Source organism: Pelobates fuscus, chromosome 2 (assembly GCF_036172605.1).
Source record: "Pelobates fuscus isolate aPelFus1 chromosome 2, aPelFus1.pri, whole genome shotgun sequence".
NCBI classification, from domain to species: Eukaryota; Metazoa; Chordata; class Amphibia; order Anura; family Pelobatidae; genus Pelobates; species Pelobates fuscus.
The window spans coordinates 96,717,639-96,742,924 of record NC_086318.1 but is presented as its reverse complement, the minus strand read 5'-3'; the positions used below and the strand labels follow the sequence as shown (position 1 = coordinate 96,742,924).

Sequence of the window (25,286 nt, the reverse complement as noted above, 5' to 3'; positions counted from 1 at the left end):
GGTACAATGGTAATAAATTCTGTTAGTTTTAGACATTGTATATATTGAAAGTTGCACATTCTAGAACTGATACAAAACAACAATGATACAGATAACCATCTATATTTTATTTTAAATATCTTATATATTGTAGGGATTATTTTCCGGGAAGGAATCTGACACTCAAAATCATACTCACAGTATAAGAGCATACCACGATTTATTTATTCCGTGATGCAGCAGAGCACTATACCTGTTTGTCATCGTAATAATGTAGAATTATATGTATAGACTGTAAAAACAGGAAGACTCAAGCAATCCTATGTTTTTTTAAGTCATACCTTAAGATGACCAAAATGGTGCTTGGGGACCAACCTCTTTGTTTTGTAACCGGTGAGAAAGGCTTGTCAACTCGGAAACAGGCAGGTTACTTGGTGAGAAAACCTCTCAGTTCTTGTTTGTATTTTGCTCTGGGTTGCTACTGTTTAGCCAACCCTTGTAGAAACATTGAATAGGTCATCATTTCAGACACATGCATGCATTGCTTGCATACAAAAGTATAGTGAGGGCTCAACCAATATGGGTAATTTGGTGAATAGTGTGGTAGAAAGGTGATGGGTGCTTCATGTGAAAATCTGTTCCCCCACCAGATTCATAGACATATTAGAAAATAAACCCAAAGCACACAATTTTTTTAAAAAAACTGCAGATAAAAAGATTTGTATTCGATTAAAAGTGCAATGAACAGTACCGGCATGTAAACAATTGATACCATACCCATAACCACATCAGATATAATAGTAAGTGCTCAAAATTGAAATCCATAAACCCATATTATCACAGAAATACTAACCTAGAGCAGGAGTTAATAAAACCCCAATGTTTCGGTGTCTAGCCTTCCTCAGGAGATATCTCTAACTGACTGTTCTTAGTTCCCATTTATGTACCCTTGATCAGGCCCGGTGGGCCGCGACGGCCATGGGACGAGGCCTGTGGGTGAGATCACAGTATCTCCCCTGTCGGCCCATGCAGAGCCAGCACTATCCGAGCACCGGCCCTGCTGTGTGCCTTTATGTGCCGGTGGGGAGATCAAAGATCTCCCTCACCGGCCCACGAGCACTGACATGGAGCCACTAGCTGGGGAGGGAGGACCAACATGCTTATTTTGAGAGGGGGCGTGCTTGTCATTAATGAGGACAAAAAACAACCTCTCTGGTGCCACTGAGACTCCCCTTCTCAGGAGGCCACTGTGATTGAAAAATGCCTGGGATGAATATTTTTCCCATTCCGGCCCTGCCCTTGATAATGTTCAGGAAGTCGTTGACTGATTAAGAACAGCGGGGGCAGAGGAATAACACCGATAGGAAACTATTCAGAGTTACTTCCGGAGAGACTTTGGTGTGCTTTGGGTTTATTTTCCAATATTCATGCATTGCACCAGTGTTATCAGCATTAGGGTATGTGTTCGACAGATTGCTTGTATGCTGGAAAATCTGGATATGTCTATGCTTTGGATAGTTACCTTTTGAAGTACCTTTAAAACAATGTCATTTTTAATGACACAATAATCTTCTCAAGGGGTTACTCCAAGCACAATGACCACTTCATTGATTTTAAGTGGTCATGGTGCAGTGTATTGCTTTGAAACAATGCACACACCACAATTAAGTCCTCTGCTAATGGTAGCATCATAGGGGCGCCATTAAGCAGCATGGAGTGTGCAGGGTTTTTAATGTTAATTCTGCACAAAATTGTTGTCTGATGCCAACCTGCACAGTATACGATCTGTGTTATCTTGTGATCTCTGAGGTTTGTGCGAAAAAAAAGGTTATTCTTTGGTACTTGCCCCCCAGACCAAACATTGTAAGCCCTCCCCCTTTCCCTGCGGCCAAGTGAGGATAGTTGTTGGGAAGGTGTCCTGTTATTTGGACTATTATATTGTTTGTTGTGGATATAGAAATCTCCAAATGAATATCATAAACGTCAATATCAATGTGATAATACACTGGATGTATCTGTTAAGGAATACTATACGATTTTTTCCAAAGACAAACCTAAAAATCGCTTTTTAGAAACATGTAGCAAAAGGTTTACTATATACTAACTCTACATTGATATATTTCTGTAACATTAATTTGCATGCACTGTTATGTGATGGAAACCTTTTAAACTGACAGCTGCCTTCATTATAATAAGCCTGCTTCTGCACAATCACTGTGTTTAATCAACTGTCTTTTATAATGCACCCAGATCTCCGAGAGACAAATAGAGTGACAACAGTTACTGGGAACCCAAACAATACTGCTCATATGTTAAAAGTACTGGAGATAATGGAAATGCTTCTGTGATTGATTCAAGATTGGTAATGCTGGAACTTCCAAAATACTTTGCTTGGCATCAAATGTCTAACGTTAGATTTTTCCAGAATGGAACTATTTGCTCAAGGCTACGACACTGTAACATAAGGTTCATTTTCTACTTAAATAGAGTTTTAAATAAATATTAAGATAGCATATGTGGAGGAAGTCAAAAATTAGGGAAAAAAAACATGGTTCTGACCACTTTATATAGATCCCTGTTAGGGCATTATGTTCTCTTCGGTTTTGTATGGTGTAAGCTAGTAAGACTTTTTAAAATAAAGCATGTAAATGGCTGCTATTAGTCTAATTTATGGGGGAAAAAATAACTTACATTATTTAACAAGTTAATAAAATCAACTCTGCGGCTTCTGTCAATTTGTGCAAAAGTTCCATTTATGTTGTTTCATCAACAAAACCACTAGCAACTGCTGAACTATATTTTTAATAAACCACTATTGTACAGGAGATTTTTAAGTGATGTGCACAGTGCTTCCATAGAAAGAAATGAGAGAAATGCAATGCCTGAGAGATCCCATCTATACTGTATACATGATGAAGCTGTAGATCTACATTAAACTATGGAATTCAGATGTAAGTATCTCTGTTATTGTTTTAATTTATTTTTTATTATTTTTTTTTTCAATCAAAAATGGTGCTTATTTAAATATACTATAAAAACAGGTACATTTTAAGTACATATTTTCGTTATCATTGTAATTGAGAACAGCAATATTGGCATTAATTGCTGTGGTTACTTGCTTGCTCTTCAGTTCTAGAATAAGAATTAATAAATATTATTCCTATTACAGAGCCTCTTTCATTTGAGCAATAGTGCCAGTTTTAATTTGGGGCAGCACCAAACTTTTTTTCTAAATTCTATTTGAGATTATACAATAGAATAATTGGCTAGTATGACTCATAAATAAAAACTAAATAAAGACACTAGGGTCCATTCAATAATGAGTTGTCAATCAACGTCATAAAAAACAAACAAATTCTTGGCTTACTTATAGATATTACCCAACTCTGCTATTTAAAACTCTGAACTGTTTTATTGTCAACAAAATTAAATTTGACCTGACACTTATGCAATTTTTAATACAATGAAATATAGTTCTCTAAACGTAAAATCTTTGTAATATTTTTTTTTTACATTTGTAGTTTTATTGATTTTCAAGTATAAGAGAGTGCGTGGATACAGAAGGAAGAAGAAGAGTGTGTTAGTGGTTACAATATTTGCATCATACAATTCCTGACAGCACATACACATATGTGAACATCACACATCGATAGTTTCACTCATCTGTGTACATGTACACCTCATTGTTCGGACTCTGTCTACCTGAACCCTTTATGGAGACAGAACCTGAGTGGGTAGACTGCAAAAACTTTATCCCCTTCCTCAGTCATCACAATAAAAGGTGGCTTTATAACATCCCTTTTAGTCAGTTTAGACGTATTTGTTGCAATTGCTCTGAAATGTACACCTGCAAATCGCAGATGCTGGAAATGAGACAATTTCTTAAAAAAGGCTGCAATGAAGATTGTTAGATTGGAGAAGGTATTAAATATACCTAGATCACAAACATTAATCTGTAATAAAGATATCCCATTGAATCTTAACCGTGATACCCCAATGTTCATTCCCAAATTTAATAACCAGGCCAATACAGTGAAATCCATTCTAAGAAAACATTGGAATATTCTTAAGGGCGATCCATCACTTAACAAGTTTCTTAGTTTCAAGGGCCCCTAATCTAATGACCCATCTTGCTCCTAATGTTAGGAATAGGACTATTAAAACTAAGAGACAAGTAAGGTTCAAACAGTTTTTTTTTTTCAAATGTGGTGACTGTGAAAGCTGCAAAATGGATCCATGTAAGACCAAGACCTTTCAGGTTTTATCTGTAATGTTACGAAATGGAATTTCAGCATTAGTTGCCATCTTAGCTATAATTCCAATGGGATAGTTTACCTATTTGAATGTCCATGGGGTAAGCAATATATTTTAAAGCGCTGCGGAATTAGTTTGCGCTATATAAATAGCAATAATAATAATAATAATAATAATAATTTGCTTGGTCATACAAAGAACGTGTAAAAGAACTATCATAGGTGGGCCTAAGAGCCCAATAGGGAGAGTGTTACCTTCTGTCGCTAATGTAAACAGTGAGTGCAAGAACAACCGGTATGAGGTCACTGTCATTGTCAATTATCTGTACAGTGGGCACTGGTAATGAACAAGATAGTCGCCCGAAAAGTTATACAAGGAACACAGGGAAAACAAGGGTGGGGCTAGAATTGCAAAATATACAATGATTAGGGTTGGGGAGTATGTTAAGCTAGGTGATGTCTATAGTTGCCAATTACTGTTGCCAGTGGTGCCAACTGTTTTGTCATGGTGGTGAAATAGTAGTAGACAAGCTCATATATACCAGATTCTAGAGTGTGTCAATGAGACCTGGCTGGATCTGCAGGGATGGGCTAAAATGGGGATGCAGCACCAGTGTTGCTGCCAACTGCCCCACGACCATATTTCCTCTCCCACGTCCTCCAGACATCATTAAACATTTGTGTTTTCTTGCTAGATGTAAGTGCCATGCGTTCATATGTGTAAAATTGAGATATCTTGTCTATTAGCTGGGACAGGGAAGGGCATTTTGGAGATTTCCAATGGGTTGCAATAAGGTTACACACTGCCAATATCACAAGTGCAGTCAATTGCTTCTGACTATAAGACAAAGATAGTGGAAATAACAGCAACATGCATTTGGACGCCATCAGCGTGAAGGTGGGTACATCTAGGTTGTCTAGGACCATTTTCCAGAGAGGCTGGATGCCGTCACAAGACCACCATATATGTATAAGTGTGCCGTAGTTTGAGGTGCACCTTCAACACAGTGGGGATGAGTTAGGAAACACATGTGCTAGTCTGTGAGGGGTCAAATACCAACAATATAGAAGTTTACTCTGCGCCTCTATGTGAGAGAAGCATTTTGTCCATCGGGATAGGTCATTAAGGGCATGTAGCCAGTCCGACTCTGTCAGGGTCATGTCACAGTCCAATTCCCACTGTTTTCTGAATTGTTGGGGCTTGGATGGCAAGAGCTCCTGCCAGGATCTGTAGCAAAGTTCTAGGGCTTTAGGTTTGGTAGGCGAAGACCAACATCTCTCTATAAGTATCTGGGGGGTAACATAACTGGGATGTGGTGTAGGGTGTAGTGATGCAGCGTGGGTATTCAAAATGCTTTTTAACTGCAAGTAAAAGAAAACTGCGTGGTTAGGTATCTACCATTGTGTCTGTAGCACTGGGAATGGTTTAACCGCACCATCTTCTATGAGTTGGGAAATTTGTGTCACCCCTGCTGCAAGCCAATATTTGAGAGGTATATCTGGTGATATAGCCCTTAAAGTTGATAACAGGGATTTGGCGTGGAATTTGGTTTTATAGCCAATTGCCACAAGAAATTCATCCCAAATTGTCAAAGTTATCTGGGTGGTTGGAAACAGGTCAGACCTTTGTCTCCGAAGATGTTTCGGTGACCACATACAGTCTGTGAGTGACTGATCTGTAAACTGTGCCTTCTCCATATCTGCCCATTGAATCACGTCAGGCTGTGTGTGCATGGTGATTCTGGCTGATAACATTGCGGCTCTTTAATACACCCAGATATTCGGCAGTCCCAAACCCCCAAGACGTGGTGGAGCCTGTAATAGGGGTGCAGACACACGAGGTCTCTTCCCCTCCCAGATAAAAACACTACACAGCTTTTGCAGGGATTTACAATACTGCAATGTAAGTCTGACGGGTAACATCCTAAAAACATACAGGATGCGGGGAAGGATCATCATCTTATAGGCGTTAACCCTTCCGAGCCAAGAGAGTGTTACACGTCTCCATTTGTTAGTTTCAGTTTTGCATAAAGCTAGTAGAGGATTATAGATTAGTTTAAATATGGCAGGCATGGTGGGTGCAATTTTACCCCTAAGTATGCAAGAAAGGATGATCTCCAATCAAAGGAATAGCTGGATTGTAGGGAGTTAATCAGGTCTAAAGGTAGGTTGATGGGAAGGGCTTGTCCTGGTTCAAACGGTAGTATGAGACATTCCCAAACTGTTGTAGAAGATCTAGTATGACAGGGTCGGTTAGGGATAGATGGCGGAATTGTTGAAGGCATATGGATTAAGGGGAAGAATATTTACAGCAATAATGGCATTATACACTAAACCGAGAGGTCGAGTGATAGGATCTGGTATCGTATCACCATGGTTTTACTTAATGAATGGAACACGACAGGGGTGTCCTTTATCACCCTTGTTGTATGTCCTCACATTAGAACCTTTAGCCAGGAAAATTAAAACTTATCCTAAAATTCAAGGATTTAATAAAATTAATATACAGATAATTAGATTATATGCCGATGACATCCTATTGACTGTTGAAGATCCTTGTAAATCAATAGATGGAATTATGTATTGTATAAAAGAATATTCTTTATTATCAAACTATAAATTAAATGAAAAGAAAAAATCAATAGCGATCCCCTTAAATATGTCTAGAACTCAAATAAATTATCTGAAAGATACATTTCATTTTAAATGGGAAAACAATCAATTTACATATTTGGGTATCAAGATATCAACTAAACTTAGTGAATGGATGGAAATAACTTTACTATATGAATAGATCATTTAAAGAATGGAGAATGTTAGAAATTTTCTGGTGGGGGAAAATAAACTCTGTGAAGGAATATATGCTCCCCAAATTTAAGTTTAAGTTTTGCTAAAAAAAAAAAAAAAATAGGAGGACTGGGAATACCAATTATTCAAGAATATGCAGACGCAGCTTTATTAGCACATGCAGTGTGCCATCCTATGGACGTTCTGCACGCTGAATGCGATTTTCGCATCCAGTGTTGCAGAAGCGCCTCTGGCTGTCAGGAAGACAGTCACTAGAGGCTGGATTAACCCTGCAATGTAAACATAGCAGTTTCGCATCCAGCGTTGCAGAAGCGCCTCTAGCGGCTGTCAGGAAGACAGCCACTAGAGGCTGGATTAACCCTGCAATGTAAACATAGCAGTTTCTCTGAAACTGCTATGTTTACATCTGAAGGGTTTAAACAAGGGGGGCCTGGCACCCAGACCACTTAATTGAGCTAAAGTGGTCTGGGTGAATATAATGTCTCTTTTATGATAATTTTCAAATAGTCGAAATTTTTAATAAAATGTTTAAACAAAATGATTATAAACATTTAATAACAAAATGTCTTGAAATCATTAAAATATGTAAAAAATATGTCCTAATTACTGCTTTAATAAGATGGGAGGAGGATTTACAGATCCAAATTAATGAGGAAGAATGGAATAAAGCATTAAATCTATGTTATAGATTGATACACTGTCTGAACCTTAATAAAACACAGTATAAATTGGTAAATCGTTGGTATAGAGTCCCAAAAGTATTAATAGAATATACCCAAAAGCTCTACATAATTGCTGGAGATGTGGGGATCAATATGCTGATTATATGCATGTATGGTGGTCATGTACAATGATTCAGACAGCGTGGTTTAATATCTCTCAGAGATTAATTAAAAACATTGGATTTTATTGGAATTTAACACATGTTCAAGCGTTATTACATTTACATTTTCCGAAACAAAATAATCAGGAAAAAAAAATATTACATATTTTAACTGCTGTAAAACTTTTAATTGCAAGAAATTGGAAATCCCTAGCCATTCCAACTTGGCAATAAATTAAGAATCAAACAATTATACAATTAGAAATGGAGAAAAGAATGTCTCACCAAATAAATTGGAACAAAAAAGATTAAGAGTTATGGAGGTATTGGTTAAATATTTTTCAAAAAGATGAGTTCTGAGACAAAAGGGTTAGAAGGATCAAAAAGAAGATTTATTAAAAGGAGAAAATGTATGGAAATTGGGACACATATAAAAACCCCATAGAATAAAAGAAAAAGAATATAGAGGGGTAAGGGAAATGAATAGGAAACAGGAAAAGGGATATTTAGCATTAATATGCTGTTTTTTTTCCCCCAACCTCTTCTTTATTAAGACAAAAAATTATTATATACGCCCCTGGAATGGGGAAGTATATAATGGGGCAGGGGGTTATGGAGTACACCCAGATAGGAACAATACAACCTGTGTGTCCACAATCTGATATAGTATAAATCTACAAATAAAAAGGACAATATATGGTGAAGTACATAGGGATAAAACAAACAGCTCCAGGAGGTAGAGAACTTACAAAAACATCAAGATCATTGCATACTGACTCTACCCGTAACCAAAATGAGTCAACTGGGTCAACCCGTCCACATTCCATACTCTCCCAGGAATAATATATGGTGCCGGTGAAGGTTTTTGATTCCTACCTCCTCACAGGTTTGCTAACAACAATCTTACTTCATATTATAATTAATGTTGCCCCGAACACAAATTGGAAGGCTGGCCTGAAGTTGTGGGAGGGGCTTATGGACCTTTAAAAGGGACCCTTCCCTACCCTACAATGATTGGTCTGATGACCTGCTGCCCCACCCTCCACTCCCTTTATTCACCATACTCTTCTAGTGTAGGCCTACTTTATTTACTGGCCTACAGCATACGTCGGTTTCGGCACACCTCAACCGACTTTTTCCTATCACAGGTTTGCTAACAACAATCTTACTTCATATCATAATCAATATTGCCCGAACACAAATATATATATATATATATATATATATATATATATATATATATATATATGTATATATATATATATATATATATATATATATATATATATATATATATATATCTGTGGTCTGTGCAATAGGATGATTGGATAGTTGTCATAATAATTAATAATTGTGGCAAAATGGTGGGCATTTAAACCCTAAAACACACCCACAATTACAAGCTAATAATTATTTTTTTTATTAATAATCAGGATGTCATAATACCCAATAGGGTAATTTAGTGGTGATGGCAGTTGGTTGTGTATTTATGGAATTTATTGTGTCCAGATATTCACCTTGTGTCAGATGGGTTAATTTATTTTATACCTAGTGACTAATCGAAATGTAACAAATTATAGCTAGATTCTAGTGTATCTCTAATGTGATCTGACTACGCCCAAGTGACAAGCATGGACAATTTTATTAAAGACACGGAGGCTCATATTATGCATAACTCTTTCTTTATTTCCTCAGCAGCAAAGATAGAGGAATATAAATATTGTCAAAAATGAAAGAAAAACTGTATAGGCATAACGGGTAGCCAATCACATGGTAGAGGAAGTGGCTATATAAGTCCTGTGTCTCCCACAATCCCCCTCTTTCTTTGCTGCTTCCTCAGACAGATAAGTACTTTTTGTTTCTCTCTGACTCAAATTTGATGATCGTTTATTTGTATGATATTTCATTGTATACTATTTATGGTTGTTTAGTTACCTGTTACCACTAGCGTTCCCCCTGGGACCCCCTTGGTGCTTTTCCCCCCTACCCGGGGATTTCTGTAACCTGCCTTTTTCTATCCCCCTCGTGCTCCCGCACGACTCCCGGCTCTGTGTTTTTGCCGCAACCGCTCTGTTGTCGGCCGCGGCTGCGCACGCATCCCTCCCCGCTCGCGGGCGGGCTCGGCGGATCGGGTGCACGAGCCCCTTCCCCCGCCGGGTGCCCAGTCGCGTGCGCCTTCCCTCACGTGCGGCGGCCATCTTGGGCGGACCTCGATCCTTCCCCTGTGCTGCCGTGCGGTCACCTTTGCTTTGCCGGGTCCCCTGGGAACGCTAGACGGTCTGTGTGTTTCGTTTTCTGTGGGTTACTCAACCCTTTGCTCTTCTTCATCCACCTTAGTGTCATTTAGCAGTCTTTAATTGCCCACTGCAACTTTGCAGCATGCAGGATAGGGAGGATGGGCCTGCGGTCCCCCTGGGGACTTCCACTCAGACAGCGCTGAGGGCGCTATGGCCTCCCAAGAATTTCAGGCCATGCTGGAAGCCACTATGGCCTCCTCCATTCAGAAGGCTATTGCCTCGGGCATGGGAGCTGTTACTACTTCCTTTTCCCAATCAATGCACTCCCTGGTTTTGCCTACTCTGGCCTCCCCCGCCCCTACGGGCGTGGGGTCCCCCTCCCCTGCTCAGACTGTGCCTGGAGCCCGTAAGGCGAAGGCCAAGTCCAAACACGTCGGCTCCCACTCCTCGATGCAGGTTCTACCTGCCATGACTGACACGCTTGAGGCGGTCACAGATGGCGCGCACCCCACGCGCAAAAGAGCCCCTGGCCGGGCTAAAAAGGCTAGATTATGGAAACGGGCTAGAGCCCTTGATGATGGGTCGGATACCGACCGGAGTGTGGAGGAGGAATCCGACTATATGGAGTATGACTCCTTTGGTGATGATGATGTGTCTGGCAAGGATTTGCCCCTTACGGGCGTTAACCCATCAGAGTCCTCCGCCAAGACCCGGGGTCCAGTCTTAGGCCCCTCCGGGGTTGACAACACTATTCTTGATCCTCAGGGTAACCCCCTGTTCGACCCAGACGACCTACGTCACCCCCGGTCCGCTGAATGGGTTCCCCCGGATCATATTGCCCAGTATGTGGCCAAACGTATCCGCACACCCCTTTCCAAAGAAGGCCGCAATAAGCTACGGGCCGAATGCCCTCGCCCTTCTCTCCCGGGCGCTGCGGGTAAAACACCAGATATTGACCCACAGATTGCCCAGTTCCTGGGTAAGTCGGGCTGGAAGCCCAAAAAGGGCCTTGACAATTCCCTGAAGGGATGCCAGGACAAGATCCTGGACACACTGGGGCCCCTCTCGAAGCTCTATGAGCTTCTAGATACTGCTAAAACTGGGGATTCAGTTTTGGACGTGGACGTGGCCGTTGGTTGGGTCCAACGGGCCATATGCTTGCTGGGGAACGCCAATACGGCGATATCTGCGGAGAGACGTAAGGCGATATTATTAAAAATCGACCCTAAACTGGCCACTATGACTGTGGCGGAGCCTGACCCGACTGAAGAGGGTTTGCTGTTTGGTACCTCCTTCGTTAAAGACATGGGGTCGTATGTCAAGACCTTCACGGCGATTGACAAGGCGCAGGCGAGCATGAAACGTGTGTTCGCGCCTAAGGTTTTTGGAGGGGCCGGGCGTAGCAGGAACCGTCCACCCGGCCGGGGTTTCCGAGGCGCATTTCGCGCTACCAGAGGTTCCTTCTTTCCCTCCCAGGGATTTCAGGACCAAAGAACCCCTCCTTTCTTCCCAGCCAGAGGTCGGGCTTGGGGCTCCAGATACCCCCGCAGCGGCGCCACCAGCAGACGTCCTTACGGTGAGTACCCTTTCTTTCCCTCCCGTTCAGGTAGCAGGGAGACTGGCCTTATTTTACCGAGAGTGGGCGGAGCTCACCTCGGATGCTTGGGTTCTGCAGTGTGTAAAGGGGTATCGCCTAGATTTTGTTTCAGTGCCTGTCCAGTTTTATTCCCCCAGAGAACTGTCCCTTCCACGGGAACAAGACGAGATGATCTCCGCGGAGGTCGGAGAGATGCTCTCCAAGGGCGCTATAGAGGAACTGCCGTTCGCCGCCAAGGGCTTTACGAGCAATCTGTTCCTAGTGCCCAAGAAAGGAGGCGGAGTTCGCCCTGTAATAAATCTTCGTCCTCTCAACGCCTTCCTGCGTTACCAACACTTCCAGATGGAAGGTATACACTGCCTCAGGGACCTTCTGCGCCAGTCGGACTGGCTTGCCAAACTAGACCTGAAGGACGCTTACTTCACGGTCCCCATTGCTCTAGAATTCAGAGATTATCTCCATTTCACATGGCACGGGCGGCGTTGGCGTTTCACCTGCCTGCCTTTCGGTCTCTCTTCGGCCCCCTGGTGCTTCACCAAGCTTCTGAAGCCTGTGGTGGCGTTCCTCCGTACCCGAGGGGTTCGCCTCATTGTTTACCTGGACGACATTCTGATTTTGTCCCAATCGAAGGAGGATCTCCTTCTACACCTGGAATGGACTACCACCCAGCTACAGAAATTGGGTTTCCTGATCAACTGGGACAAATCGGTCCTAGATCCCGCCCAGTCCATAGAGTTCCTGGGGTTCAGAGTGGACTCCGTCCAACAGTTCCTGTTCCTACCAGGTTCCAAAGTGAAAGCCATTCAGAAGGAGATTCGAAGAGCTCTGCGCGTCGCAGACTTGTCCATCAGACAGCTGGCGAGAGTAATTGGCCTTCTCGCGGCCTCTATTCAGACGATCTTCCCGGGCCCACTACACTACCGGGCCCTCCAGCGACTCAAAGGGTCACACCTTCGGTCAGGTCACTCCTACGAGTCTCGGATACGCTTGGACGCAGAGTCCAGAGACGAGTTGGTGTGGTGGTTAGCACACATGGAGGCGTGGAATGGGAGAGCCATCTTCGGCTCCATCCCGGACGTGGTGATCGAATCAGATGCCAGCTTACACGGCTGGGGTGCTCGTTGTGGCGACGTTTCCACAGGAGGCAGATGGTCCGACGTGGAGAAATCGTTGCACATCAACTGCCTGGAGCTCCTGGCTGGAGCTTTCGCGATCCGCAGCCTTACCCCAGGACGGGCGAATTGCTGCGTTCTCCTCAAGATGGACAACGTATCAGCGGTCCGCTACATAAACCACCTGGGGGGTACGAAGTCCAAGATGTTGGCAATTCTGGCGAAAGACTTCTGGCAATACTGCCTCTTCAACAACGTCTCGGTGACAGCGGAACACATCCCGGGACTAGACAATGCGGGAGCGGATTGGAATTCCAGACACTTAAGAGACTCTGGAGATTGGCGTCTACACACTTCGGTGTTCCGAAGCCTGGACATGTTGTGGGGAAAGTTCCAGATGGATCTGTTCGCATCTCGTCTGAACACTCAGCTACCGAAGTTCTTCAGCTGGAGGCCAGATCCGGCAGCGGTGGCGACCGATGCCTTCCTTCAAGACTGGCCGCGGGGCCTGCTATACGCATTCCCTCCATTCAACATGATAGCGCGCACGATCTCGAAACTGGTTCGCCACGACTGTTGTGTAGCGCTAATCACCCCGCTTTGGAGATCTCGACCATGGTTTCCCCGCTTGATGGAGTTGTCGATCGATTATCCTCGGTTGATTCCAATCTTCCAGGACCTCCTTCTGGACCCGGATGGGAACCCACACGAACTAGTATTACAACGCCAGCTACCACTGATGGCATGGTTCCTTTCAGGGGACCTTGGATTGTCCCAGGCGTTCCGCAGACAACTCTCCTACTCCTCGATAACGCTTGGGCCCCAGGCACTCGAACTGCCTATCGGGCTTCATGGAGATCGTGGTCTGGTTGGTGCTTGGAACGGGCAGTGGATCCCGTATCTGCCCCTTTGCCTCTGATCCTAGAGTTCCTCACGTCCCTGTTTGACTCAGGCGAGGCGTACCGCACGATTAACCTCTCCCGCTCGGCTATCTCGGCCGGACACAGGGGTTTGGATGGTTCCCCTGTCGGCAGGCATCCTTTTGTATGTCGTCTTCTCAAGGGTATCCGCCTTGCTCGTCCTCCTCGGCCTCGCTTCTCTGCCTTTTGGGACGTTAACATGATGTTGCAGTTCCTCTCCTCATGGTACCCTAATCAGGAGCTGTCTTTGAAACGCCTGTCATCCAAGTTGGTGATGTTACTCTGTTTGATCTCTTGCAAGAGGGTCTCTGACGTCAGGGCCATGGATTGGGACGCCATTGCATTCACCCCAGAAGGTGTTACTTTTGATATATCCAGGAGGACTAAATCTGCATCCAAGTCCTTTTCGTATCCCAGGTTTCCTGGCTGTCCGGCGCTCTGCCCGGTGGATTGCCTCAGAGTTTATCTGGATGTCACGAGTTCCCTTCGCTCTGCTGATCTACACGATTTGTTCATATCTTTCAAGTCGCCTTATCGACCGGTTTCTACACCTACCCTGGCACGTTGGATACGGGAACTATTATCCTCTGCGGGTATAGACACCTCTGTGTTTACGCCCCATTCTGTACGGGGAGCGATGGCTTCTAAAGCCTCCTCGGTCGGATGTCGTCTGGAGGATATCATGCGGGCGGCGGATTGGTCCAGAGAATCGACTTTTAGAGATTTCTATTTCAGACCTATTGAACACATCGCATCTCAAATAGTTGCACAGCTTTGAACTTGCATAATATGAGCCTCCGTGTCTTTAATAAAATTCCCAGATTTTACTAGTAACATGACGTAAAGTCATGATTTTATTAAAGACACGGAGGCGAGTATTATTCCCTCCCGCCCTCCCGGTGTGGAATGGGGATACGAGATGCTTGAGACTCTACGGATTTTTTCCTGTTCAATAGGTATGTATTGATTATGTATTGATTATGTATTGATTAGGTATTGATTATGTATGTTTATTTATATGATTGGATGGTTTGATACGTCTTTTATGTTCACTAATTATTTATCCTTTGTATTTCAGAATCCGGTTTTCTTGTTTGTGACTCCTTATGATGCTGTTTGGTAAGTCTACAGTTTTGAGTCTGGAAATTACCATATTTCTCTGTCTTTTTTAGCTTGATGTTGTCGCATTGTTCCTGTTTCCTGTGCTGATCAAGTAGGACATCGTTTCTTCTTACCTGGTCTTCGGTTTTCGCAAGAAAGAGGGGGATTGTGGGAGACACAGGACTTATATAGCCACTTCCTCTACCATGTGATTGGCTACCCGTTATGCCTATACAGTTTTTCTTTCATTTTTGACAATATTTATATTCCTCTATCTTTGCTGCTGAGGAAATAAAGAAAGAGTTATGCATAATACTCGCCTCCGTGTCTTTAATAAAATCATGACTTTACGTCATGTTACTAGTAAAATCTGGGAATTGTACTGTACTTTTTCAACTTTTCATAAGGATAGGAAAGCTCTTTTTAACAGCATTGTGTGTATGCAGTATTTGGTAATGGTTTTCTGCATATATCTATATATAAAAAAAATCCATAAAAACCTGCATTCCAGAGTCAGTTGTATTCCAAAGCTTGTCCACAATAATATAAAGCCATCATAAGTTCCATGACAGCACTCCAGTGACTTTCTAAAATTGTAGAAAGTTAAAACGTAGCTTGTATTTACATATTACAAAAATTAAAAATCAACGTTTCAGTTTCACAACCAAACCTTCATCAGGATTATCATAATCCTGATAAAAAGTTTAGTTGATTGATGGGTACAGGTATCATAAAAATGCCTCAGGAACATGTGCAAGATTACCTATAGAGATATCTATCCTCCGCAGACCCTGTTTTGTAGTGACAACAGCTAAAGACAGATGAAGTCACCTGGAGATGAAGAAAGTGACTGCTCCCCGTCTGTTACCTCCACATAATCTGAAGTTTACTTGTGCAGTCTTTGGAAAAAAATGTGAAGCCCCCGTAAGTAATATTGACACTTTAACACTATTTTTGTCAACACAGTGTGGCTACTTCTAAATTTTAAAGATCAGCAAGGTAGTAGTAGTGACCACTTATTTGTTTATTATGAAAAAACAACAACCAAGTACATCCTGTTTGACAGAAATGTACAGAACTGAAGCATACAGATGCTTTGGTATTTTTTTGCCATGCTGTTGGAGGTACATGGATGTAACTACTTGACAGTATGTGGAATGAATTCACATGCTTAGAATATACATGACAATAATTAATTCATCAAATCAGTTCCTGCATGTGATTGATTGATTAACTGATTAATTGATCTGCTCTGGCAGCATGTCATTTTTACACTATTTCAGAGAGTAATCTTAAAGTGTGTGGAACTCATAGCTGATTGGAGAAATACGGCCCCAGTGGCAAAGCCAGCTGCACTGTTCATTAAAATACATTTAATTCAATTAATTTTCATTAACATAAAGCTTTTTATAACAAGTGCACATTTTTATTGCATATTTGCATCATATAAATTTGTTTACATTAAAGAGGAAACTATAGATTAACCATAACACTCCATACTCTTTAACATTCTCAGATGTACCTAAAATGTAAATGTGATGTAACTAAAATGTAAATGTGATTATATCTTGGATGAACTAATAATAAGATATAATAACATTTTTCCATCAGGATGAAGGAGTGCTTCATTGCCGTCTTCACAATGTGATGTATCGAGCTCAAGCATCGTGTTCCAAGAGTTCTCAAGAGAAAATGGAAGGCAAATGTGATTCCAGCTGCCTGCTAATTTACAATAACCATATTTAAGATTTTGTGTCTTGTCTGTCTGTTATTCTACTGTATTTGATTGTAATGATATTGTATGAAAAATGCTAAAGAAAACCAAAACTCCAAACCACATCACTTGTGACTGTCTCTATTTTGCAGCAAATCCACTTGATGTTCTGGAAATGCCTCTTAGCCAATTCTAGATCTCTTATTGTTTCATTAGGTGCTCTGTTTGCATCCCCTTTGCAGTTCGTACACAGATAGATGTATATATCCATCCACCCACCCATCCAACCAACTAACCAACCAACCATCCATCCACATCACACAATGAGAAAAATTGAGCTATCAGCACAGGCTTGAGATGAGAACAATTAAGACAAACGGATGATAAACTTATAACTCTCATCAGCCTAAAGTGGTCTATATTTTTCTCCCATATGCTACCAATATCTTTCTGTTGACGCTGTGCTTTTTTGTGTAGCTTAGGTAGGATATAAAGGATTAGACACGGAATGTTCCCTTCCTCTTCTCTCCAGCGAGGAGACTAGAAAATGCTCATAATATCCCATTATTATTCTAAACAGGATATTACGTGTGCTGTAGCATCTATGCATATTATTTTGTAATGCATGCATATGAGTAAATAGCAAATTAAGTATTTTCAGTGCATCTTCTAACTTGCCCTTGCTCATCTTTAAGGCTTAATTGGCACTGCTCTATAAAATATGAGTTTCATATCTATGAAAGATGTGCTCCACTTTTTTTTGTTTTATGATTGTTTATGTGAAAATTCACTACAATCTAATTATTGAGCCACATGGATAGGACTTATTCCCTTCCTATATTTAAACATTAGTGTTCCTACCTAATTTGATTGTAGCAGAGATAAGATGCGCTCACAAACCCTGACACAAAATGCAAGTGGCGAGTTTCTGAAAATGAAGTTGGTTTTAAATTTTCAAATAATACTGTTCTTGGAAGATAAACTGTACTTGTGACCACAGAGGGCTATAAACAGGTACCCCTATAAAGTAAGGGTTGAGCCAAAAAGTTATTAACTTATGTGCATTCAATACAAAATAACAAGGCTATATTGCATGTAATATTTTATTGTAAATAATAATACAAAGTGATTACAGGTTTCCTTAACAAATTCATCTTGACATTGATTGAAAAATTCAACTTATTTTACATTGCGATGAGGTGTGGACTCCTAGGTCCATCCTCTTCTTGTGTTCTTTATCCAATTTTTATCATCAATAAACTATTTGAAAAGAAACGAATGCTGAGAAATATATCCATATGGATCCATCTCTTGGGGCCTTGCTTACAGATTCTTTTATTTTAAGTGAATTAGAGTTAGTGGAATCAGAGAGGAACTGTCCTTTGGTATTCCTGTCTGCGTTGAAGAATTTTAGCTTGGTACTGAATGTAAAGGAAAATAAATATACTGCAGCCATTATTTGTCATTCTGATCTCACATAAGGTGTCAAATTAGAAGATTTGCACAGCTACATTTTGCATTGTAGATATATCATCTTGAGGGAAGATTTCTGATCACTTTTTTTTGTCAAACATTGAGGTGTCAGGTTTTTAGTAAGGTGTATGTACCTTGACATTGTTGCATCTGATTAGTAGGCATGTTTTGAAAACCATGCATTATAGCTAGTGCTCAGTTTATTATTTGTTATTCTACTTTCTCCTCATATGGTCTACGAATAAATGTTTGATAACCTAATGCCTAATCTTCGATTTAAATTTGCCTTTGGAACAGTATATAGAGTTTACTTTGTTCCCATTTTGAATGTGTCCATATCTTTTGATTATACAGTCTTAGGACTTTATAATACAGTCTTAGGACTTTCTATTGTGTCCAAAAACATTGAGAGGAGCACTGTGATTGTTTCATTTGTTGGTGTTTCTTGACATTCCCTTGGCTTCAAGCACTAGTCCCCCACATCTTTCATCTCTAGAGTTGATGTTTTTAAAGTGCAAAGTTGTGTCTAGATTTTGTTTGGTTTTGTGGTTGTTTGACAATGAGACAACTGTAGACTCTATGCATGTCAAGTTTGTCTATTGAAACAAACCATATTGTTTTTGTAATTTATTTTTGGAGTTATTTACTGAATGGTTGGGTTTTCTCATACAACTGGCAATCATTTCATGAGTAATTGTTTTATTTATGTCTCTGTTTCTCCTCGAATGCCTAAATGTTATATACATAAGAGTAACTTATGAACTCATGGAATGATTAGATTTGTGATTATGATATTACTTTTTATTCTGTATAATCTAAGCCACTAAGCTCTGCCAAAAAAAAGCAAATAAACAAATAGATGGAATGTTGTGTAAAAAGATAAAGTAAATTAAACTATACTTCTGTGCTGAGAAATAATTAATTCATGTTTATAGACATGGTGCCTGCTTATGGAGATTGCTCCAAATTAATTTGTTTTCCATCAATTTATCTACACAGGAAAATGGCAGTCATCATATCCTAACATTGGCTCATATCCTGTCATTGGAGGATTAACCATATACCATTTGCATGAAATGGACCATTCACATACAATGAGAACTCACTAACAGATAAACGAGCTCTGTTCTTTTCCGAGAGCTTGCTTGGGAGAATATTTTTAAGGGATACTGCAATTTAATGCCACATGGTTTAGTTTCTCATTCCCTAATGCTGTTGGTACAGAATTTTATGTTTCCATCATCTCTCCACATTTTTCGCTGCTGAATCTATTAGTTATTTGTGTTTTCATTTTAAATATCTGACAAATGTACAATTAGTAAATATATGCAGGGCAGGCGCACCCATACGGCGGCACACGCGGCTCCCTTAGGGTGTACCGGCTGGGGCGCAAGGTTTGGGTGACCGGCAGAAAGGGAGCATTCCCCCTCCTGTCTGTCATGTTTGTGCAGATTATGGTAGAGGATACATTTTATCTTCTACCTGGTCTGAGAGCATGCTCACTGTCCTCTTCTGTGGTCCACTTGGCCATGCTACAAAAGGGAGGTAAGCAGGCACACAAGTGGTGGAGAGGGGGGAAGAGACCACAAAGAGGCTGGAGACAAACAAAAGAGGCTGGAGGGGGATAAAGAGACATGCAGAGGACTGGGGAAGGTGAAAAAGAGACATACAGAGGAGCTGCGGGGGGAGGCACAACTGGGGAAGGGGACAAACAGTTTAAGATGTATTTTTTGGAAGGTCTGCCTGTGTAGCCAAAAATTCTTGAACCAGTCATGCATATTGTTTCTTTCTATCTCCACCTTTGGCTGATAAATGTACAGAATAAATATCCATCAAGTTAAAAAAGTGTGGTCTAATTTGTACTTTAATGAGGTATTCTTTTACACGGGTTACTATGGCAATGCTCTGCGCGGCACGCAGGCCGCGAGATTTACACAGGGGAGCTGAAGGGAGCTGCTGGGAAGGTAAGCATGAGCTTGCTGTGGGCCCCCACTGCACAGTCCATGCCACCGGACCACCAGGGAATGCTATATCCCTCCTCCCTGGCCAGGTAACAAGCATGGAGGTAAGCGGGGGTCAAATTATTATTTGAAAAAATATATATTTTAAAAACATTGAAAATAAATAATGCAAATTACATAGCTACAAAAACACACACACACACACACACACACTGCATTATATACACATACTACACAAACACACTGCCTTCAATATACACACACTACACAAACACACACACACACTCTGCATTCATATACACACACTACACAAACACACACACACTCTGCATTCACTATACACACTACACAAACACACACACTCTGCATTCATATACACACACTACACACACACACACACACACACACTCTGCATTCATATACACACTACACAAACACACACACACTCTACATTCATATACACACACTACAGAACACACACACTCTGCATTCATTATATACACACTACACAAACACACACACACACACTCTACATTTACTATACACACACTACACAACACACACACACACTCTGCATTCATTATATACACACTACACAAACACACACACACACACACACTCTGCATTCATTATATACACACTACACAAACATACACACACACTCTGAATTTACTATACACACACTACACAAACACACACAGACTCTGCATTCACTATACACACACTACACAACACACACACACACACACACACTCTGCATTCATTATATACACACTACACAAACACACATACTCTGAATTTACTATACACACACTACACAAACACACTCTGCATTCACTATACACGCCCTACACAAACACACACACTCTGCATTCATTATGTACACACTACACAAACAAACACACACTCTGCATTCACTATACACACACTACACAAACACACACTCTGCATTCACTATACACACACTACACAAACACACACACTCTGCATTCATTATATAAACACACTGCATTCACTATACACACACTACACAAACACACACTCTGCATTCAGTATGTACACATACACTACACAACCACACTGCATTCACTATACACACACCACACACTACATTCACTATGCACACACTACACAAACACACACACTCTGCATTTATTATATACACACTACACAAGCACTCACTGCATTCACTATACATACTACAGAATCAACTCTGCATTCATTATATACACACTACACAAATACACACTGCATCCACTACACACACTACACAAACACACACAGCTCCCCTGTCTAAACACACTGCATCCACTACATGTCGCATGTATATTTTGTGCATTTACCTTTAGATATAGTTTATTTTTTCAAAATGGTAACTGTACATAATATCGGTAAGTTATCGGCTATCGGCCGGAAAGTTCACAGATTATCGGTATCGGTATCGGCTCTAAAAAAACAATATCGGTCGATCCCTACGAATGCACTAGATGCCTACTTATGTGACTGTGGATACCACATGTTTTACCCTAGGTGTTTTTGAGGATTTTTTGTTACTTTTTTTTTTTTGTTCAAAATTTTAAACAAATAAAGACAGATTAAGTGTTTATAGAAAGGCAAGGAAAGATCATTCCTCCTAGCAAAACATTATTACTGGACTTGGAGATTCATTTTGTTTTGAACAAAAATTTGTAAGAATCAGGTAATCATCTGAATTCCTTAACTAGCCAATATGTAGACAAATCACAAACCAAGAAAACACACAGTGGATGAGCTCGTTCATTTTGATTTGTGATTTAGAATTAATTCCATGGTGCCAAAAAAGGATCTGATTGATGGAAAAAGGACTGTTGATGGCTAGGGAACAGCCACTAAATGCCGATTTTATTCACAGATCAATTGAGAATAGAGGGAAACAAGGAAAAGCATTACAACAAAATCTATATATTATATATGTAAAAACCATATAAATACAGATTTTCGTAATTATCCTCCTCTTTTTACCTCTATTGGTAAATTTTTCTCACTTAATCTGTAAACTAAATAGAGAGATAATGCACCATATGTATTTTTATATTATGTATATCTTTTGCAGTACACTGACGGGCTCAATTGCATGTCCTTTTGATTCATCTGATTTTTTTTCTGGATAAGCCATATGGCTAAAATTTGCCCATTCAGAAACTGTTTTCATTTTCAGGCTCAGTGGTTTGGCCTAAACACATTTCTTCACCATACACAAGTCTAATTATTACTTCTAAAACTGAATACTAATAACTCCCAGATCAACTTCACCAATTATTTTAAAATTACACTATAATAAGAAAAACTAGTAGGAAAGTTTGGTTATGCTTTTCTTATACTGTGTAGCACAGAGTAGGTTTGCCCAGTTTCATAAACAAGATCCACCCCACTGACAAACAATATGTAATGAAATAATGTGCAATTAAATGAAAATGAACACGTTATCAGTCTAAAATATTTAACATTTATGGTAAGTGCAGTACTTCTAATCTTTCCTGAACGTGTGCCAACGTTTGACAACATTATCTCTTTCATCGCCTTTATTAGAAAGGCTAACACAAACTTTCTTAGCAAATTGTACTTTTCACAAACTTATCGAGGTACACGGAAAAATAAAATGTGTAATACTTTATGGCTGTGAATTAAATAAGTATGAAACAAAAATGTTATAGAAGAAGAGCATTTATCATTTCTTAGCCTTCATAAATTACTTCCTTTGTTTGTAGCTGTCAAAACTGTGCGGTTTCACATCAACTCCAGATGGCAAAAATATAGCCATGTATGTTTCAACAGGAACATTCTCTTTAATTCTACATTCCAGTGTCACACTTATATTTCATTTTGGATGGGTCTTATTCACTCACTAAGTGCTTTCCTTAATAGGTCATCTTGCATATTGTAGAATCCAGTTGCTAGATGTCTGGTACAAACCCAATACACAGAGGGAGACAACATTTGGTTAGGAACAGTTTTTTGACCGCAAATACACTGGGAAACTGTAAATGGAAATGGAATTCTAACTCAAAAACAATTGGTGTAAATCTAATTTGCCAATAATCTATTATACTTTCTACTATGGCTTGCAACTGACAAACAAATCTCACAGTTTAATGAAGAGAATCATTAATTCATAATAAAGGATATTTTTGTGATCATGTATGGTGTAAGTGGTTTAATGCGGACACTTTAACAACTGTCAATCTGCTAATGTATATAACTCTTTTTTTTTATCCGTTATGTTATGCTAATCCTAAAATCACTATCTTTATAAGCGTCTTTGTAATGCGTGTGTAGGTAGAATTTATTTGCAATATTACATTATAAATTCATTTTAAAACCATTGCAGTTTGCATGCGTTTTGGTTTTTGGACATTTTGGTTCATCCTTTACAGCAATAATTCCTTCTGGCAACAATTCATTGGGACACAACAATCATTGGTAATCAAAGATTCAGTCCTGTAACTTGAACATTTATGAAGATGCCTTGGTTTTCATTAAAGTCCAATACATAGATTGAAATGTCAATTATCAATAAAAAAAATTTATTTGACAAAAAGCTCATGTATTGCTATTATGTAAGAGTGATATATGTAACCCATAGCAAGCAGAGGATAATTGCCATCTTTTTTTATTGAGTGCAAGATATTTGTATATGCGTACAGCAATATACCCATATGCATATGGGATTCCTTTTTCATGCTTAAATCTAAATAACAATAAATACATATATGATAAATGTTGGTGTTCTCATACAGAGTTAATGAGTTATAGGCTATATGTGATTGAAACATTGTTAAAGTGGCTAGATAGAAAAAAGGGCAGCTGGTATAAAAAAAGTTAGGTGAAAAAGAGGTAGTGGAAGAAGATCAAGGTGGTATAAGGGTGGAAGGAGAGGAATTTGGGGAAATGCGTACAAGATACAAGAATAAAAATATAAATATGCAAAATATACCAAATGCAAAAATAATTATTGTCACATCTCGCCACATTGCATTGGAGAAGCCTGGTTGCCGCTTGCTGCCTTTGGACTATGGACCAGACTTTAAAAGACTTTATTTTCCCTGCAGAAAGGCTTATTCGTGCCTTTCTGCCGGGGTGTTTGGAAGATTTTATCTACCGAACAAACTTACACCATGGATCTAGAAACAGACACTTATTTGCACGAACACTGCTGAGCCGTCCACCGCCTGGTTCTTATTCGTACAGATCTAACGAATACATGTTCATCTGGTACTTTTGTTATGTGAATGTGTTAACCCAAATAGCTATGCCATGGAGCCTATTCGTGTAATTAAAGACTTTGGCTCCATGGCAATTGAACTGTGTGAATAGGATCTGAGCGCTATTCGGTAGTTTTGTGCGCTCAGATCCCAGCTATCTGGGGATGTGTGACATGTCTGTGTTTTATGTATAAAATATGACTTTGTGTATTTTAAAGTGTTTTAATGTTTTTGTGCTCAACATGTGCATAATGGCGATTTGCCTTTGTCCTGGGAGATAATTGAATTACTTCTCAATTATCTCCAGGGCAGAGGAGAGGAAGCCAGGATGCATTGTGGGAAAGTATTGTGACTGTATGTCCTAAATTGATACCTGTCTGTCTTTTGTTACAGTCTCCCATTTGGTCCCCTAGGGGAGTGTCCACCAAGTGGGAGAACTGCATAAATACTGGGCGGGTAGCCCATAATAAACCAGACCACTGTTTGACCCTCAACACGGAGCTCTGTCTCGTTCTTGGGGGGATTTACTGTATGCTGTTAGAGACTGATTACCAGGAGTGTAAGCCGCTTGGGAGCTTTTCCTGTTTGTGAGGTTCCGGTTCGGGAGTTTGGAGTGCTACCTTATTCCCTTGTATGCAGTTCGGGAGTTTGGAGTGCTACCTTATTCCCTTGTATGCAGTTCGGGAGTTTGGTGCATTCCCTTGTATCCAGTTCGGGAGTTTGGTGTTCTACAGTAGCTGTGCCTGTATCTCTGGAAGGGGAAGATCTCCTAAATGGCGGTTTAACACCTTTTATGCCTGGGGGTGCCGTTACAATTATCAAAAGTATAGCATTCACCTGTAATATAGTCAAACTGTACTGGTGCGTATGAACAGGTAACATTTTGGCCACAAACTTGGCCTCTCTCAAAAACCTCAGCTTTGTGAGGACTAATGAACGATCGTTACAGTTTTGTTGGATTTTGGTTGCTTTTTCAAATTCAAATAAACACCCCAGAAGATGTAATGGGAAAAATACAAAGAAAAAAAGGTTTAACACTTAATTTACTTCAATGAGAATGTCCAGGC

At 40.3% G+C, this 25,286-nt stretch overlaps 1 long non-coding RNA gene across 1 annotated transcript in view; it reads left to right on the top strand.

Annotated features, from left to right (window-relative positions):
- The window catches only part of LOC134585563 (uncharacterized), a 70,295-nt gene extending 53,299 nt beyond the window's left edge, over positions 1–16,996 (top strand). Inside the window, exons 2-3 of the long non-coding RNA XR_010086528.1 lie at positions 15,619–15,754; positions 16,442–16,996. This is a non-coding gene — a long non-coding RNA (uncharacterized LOC134585563). The remainder of the gene's footprint in view (positions 1–15,618; positions 15,755–16,441) is intronic.
- The last annotated feature ends 8,290 nt before the right edge of the window (positions 16,997–25,286 follow it).